This window comes from Trachymyrmex septentrionalis, unplaced genomic scaffold (genome assembly GCF_001594115.1).
Source record: "Trachymyrmex septentrionalis isolate Tsep2-gDNA-1 unplaced genomic scaffold, Tsep1.0 scaffold8, whole genome shotgun sequence".
Lineage (NCBI taxonomy): Eukaryota > Metazoa > Arthropoda > Insecta > Hymenoptera > Formicidae > Trachymyrmex > Trachymyrmex septentrionalis.
Window position 1 is genome coordinate 973,721 of NW_017305987.1, and position 3,694 is coordinate 977,414.

General features: G+C 32.2%; 1 protein-coding gene across 2 annotated transcripts in view; it reads left to right on the forward strand.

Moving 5' to 3' along the window:
* Window positions 1-1,681: 1,681 nt before the first annotated feature.
* LOC108754435 (histone-lysine N-methyltransferase SETMAR-like) overlaps window positions 1,682-3,694 on the forward strand; it is a 6,083-nt gene continuing 4,070 nt past the window's right edge. Inside the window, exons 1-3 of one of the 2 annotated variants that reach the window (XM_018496706.1) lie at window positions 1,682-1,775; window positions 2,649-2,691; window positions 2,902-2,964. The gene's annotated coding sequence lies outside the window, so the exon portion shown is untranslated. The remainder of the gene's footprint in view (window positions 1,776-2,648; window positions 2,692-2,901; window positions 2,965-3,694) is intronic. The other variant, XM_018496707.1, reaches the window with a different exon arrangement.

Here is a 3,694-nt window from a genome sequence, read left to right on the forward strand (position 1 = left end):
ATAACAAAGTACCGCGAATTACCGCCATTTACATCATAACAAAATATTATTAAATATATTATATTGTAATATTGAGCCGCAATATTTCTAAAAGCGGATATTTTATCATTGCAGCAATGTTGCAGCAGCGTTGCAGCAACATTTTGTAATATTGCTGTAACATTGTAATCTTACAAAAAATATTGCTGCAACATTGCTGCAATCTTTCTGTGCTATATAACTTACTCTTAATCATTTAAATTTTAACAGGGACGCAAATTTCTATAAACACCGAGGGTCTTTAATAGTATCTCGTTGATGCACAAAGTCATAAACGTATATAAAGTTATAACAGAATCAGATTAGGATTGTACTTATAGCATATTCGATCCGATCAGAGTTGCACCAACCTAGATTGGATTAATGACGTTGTAGGCTCTCTTATTAGTGGAATATGTAACATCAACCAATACTAGAACATTATCCAATCCAAATGGGAACACATCCGCTCTGGTCAAAAACGCTACTAATGTATAGGAAGTTACATAAAATGCACTATCTGAACTATTCGACGCCATTTCGGCTCCAAATGCTAATTTAGTAAATTTTCTCATCGCGATACTTTGTTATCTAGTGACTTTACGAAATTCCATTAGACGCGATCGATAGTCTCTTTAGTATCTCCTGATTCTTTTCCGATTATACCATTCATAACAAAATTGCTCCGTTCAGCAGGAAAAGTAGTTAATGAGATTAGAAAATCTGTCATGTAGACAGTAGGGTGAACTATGAGACTATAGAACTTATAGTGATGGAAGGGAAATACGGAAGTCAAGCTGTGAGCAAGAGGACTCTAAAGGACAGAAATATCTTTCTATCTTCTTCTATTATATATTCTTTTGCACATGCGCAGAAAAAAGAAAAGTTACTGAGCAGGACAGAAATATACATTTTCTGTTTTTGAGTCTTGCTCATACTTTCCACTCATTGGTTGGATAGCCCAGCAAACGAGAATGGATTAAAATGAATTGAAATGGATTCAGATTTTCAGAAATATTGATTCACAAATGTTAAAATAAATGCTTTTCAATCCTGAATGCATTTTTATTTATTTATAGGAATTGCATGGAGTATATCTTTATGCCTTTTAATCTAAAAATAATATTAGCTTTTTTTGTGCATTGTGAATACTGTTCAATTCAAAATTTTGAATAGAAAATACAGTTTTTCAATCTAATTGAATCTAATTGAATCTAATTGAATCCAATTAAATCCAAAAAAGTATTCGCTATTTAAAATACACACACACACATTTGGATAGAAAAAAATTTCAATCCATTTTAATCTATTCTTGTTTGCTGGAAGGTTTTTCCTCTTCCATTACTATAAGTTCTATGGTCAAATCAACCACAGCCTTTGTTAAGCTTTAAACACAATAAGTATAGGCAATAGGCACAAGCAACAGTGAAAAACGAGTCAATCAGAGCTCTGGTGTGTAAGTTCAATATTATATAGCTCTGATTGGACAGCTTGTTATTCCCTGTTCTATATGCCTATTGCCTGTGCCTATTGTGTTTAAGCTTTTATATGTGCACTGTAGTATAGTTCCTCTCGCTTCACGGCAGGCGGCGTTCCGTCTTGTCCTGTTTCAGGCAAATACTTTCCCCTCGACTGTGGCCGGAATCATTGTCAATTCATCGACGAACGCTATTTATTCTGATTTACATACTCAGAAGAAGAAGAAGCCGAGTCAAGGTGGATTCGACGTTTATGCGTCGAACGAGAAATTGCAAGAGGTAAGAAAATTAAACTTTTAACACATGAAAGAATCTTATAATCAATGAATTTTTAACACCTGTGATCGTAGTTAAAATACTGATTACACATTGAATATAGATCTCTCAAATCATGCTCGCCGCAATTTGTAATCCACATGTATCCATGCAATCGTTTGTTTTAATCCAATATATATTTTGGCAGTAGACTTTAATTTTCATTATTAAACTGGAGTTGTACTTATTATTAACATCCATCTATTTAAAAAATAAAAAAGTCATTATACTTAAACTAAACTTAAGACCTACTTTAGAGAGTCTGTAATTATGATATTCACATTGCTAGAAATTATTCTAAGATCTCGGACAAAGAAAAAGTTAACCAATGATTAATTGGCCGAATTATTCAAATGAGATTTGTTAATTCTTTCTCTATCCGAGATAAAGCTTTTTTCCTGTCGGAATTCAAGAAGTTCTATTTACAGTTTGATATATCGTGTGTTTAAATCATTTGACTGCATGTGTATATTTTAGTATATATATTTTTTATACTTATGTATTCTGGAAGTCGATTGTGTATCTTGAAATGAGATGAAAATTACAAAAGTGAACAAATTTACTAGAATATTCATAATTTAATTGATTAATAGTGAATTTGCTCACTTTGCTTTTCTAATTTCATCTTATTTTGAGATTCACAATGAATCTCCTGATATCTTTCAAATATTTTTTGTATTTAGAAATCCTTGGTATTACTAACATGATGAGTTTAATTGAGTATGAAATCATGATTATATTTGTACATGCACTACCAACTGAAGGAATTTATTTTAATTTTTATTTATCAAAATAGGTTAAACATATAAATTAATTATGCTAATATTTGTTTTGCAGACTTATGAAGTCAAGATAAATTCTTCATCCTGTTAAATAAATGGTAAGAATCATAAATATATAATCACATATCTTAATGTATTATACATAAATCTAAATAACAGGATGATATGTCTATTTCTGAACAGGATAAAATTTTTAAAATTTTGTCTCATGATTATTTCTACATGCACTACCAACTGAAGTAAATAAAAAAATTCTCTTTTGAAAAATATTACTGTCAGAAACTACTAATTTATGTTATATTTTACAGAGGAACAGAGATTAGCTTATGGAGATCTAGATAAGAATAATAGTGCAAATTTGATGATGTGATGTAAGTATATGTATGATGCGTCAAGTATTTAAGGACACATACTTCGTTCATTGTCACAAAGTCCTGCAACAACAAGAGTATTTTCGATAATGCAAAATCCAACTGGGTTTACGATTCTCCAAAACTTAGGTTATCATGAAAATGGGAATCCATTTTCTTGGATTTATGATAATCTCCAAAACTACTCAGTTTCAGAGAAATATGATTTAATCCTGAAATTATTAGCACAAATTGAAGTTAACCCGGACTGTCGCAAACATATTATTTGTTCTGTCCTTATTAGGGATGTCATTACGGGTCTCAAGCGTGACTTGGCTGCTCTTCACTTAGCATAAGTTGTTAACATGTCGCTTCGTACCTTGTTTAAGTACATTAATTGTAAGGAAAGTATACTGATATTAGCACCATATATTGTGTTAGTTGTAAGATAACACATCGGTCAATAAGTCCCCGGTCTAGCAAAGAAAACACAAGTGTTACATAAAAATTCGAATTTATTCATCAATATAGTTTCCTTTTAAGGCAATACAATCAGTCCAACGCCTTTCCAAACGTTCGATGCCGGTTTTGTAGAACGATTTTGGCTGACCCTCAAAATACGCATCAGTTTCGGCGATGACCTCCTCATCCGATCGAAATTTCTTCCCAGCGAGCATTTTTTTGAGCTCAGCGAATAGGAAATAGTCGCTGGGGGCCAAATCTGGCGAATACGGTGGGTGCGGGAGCAGCT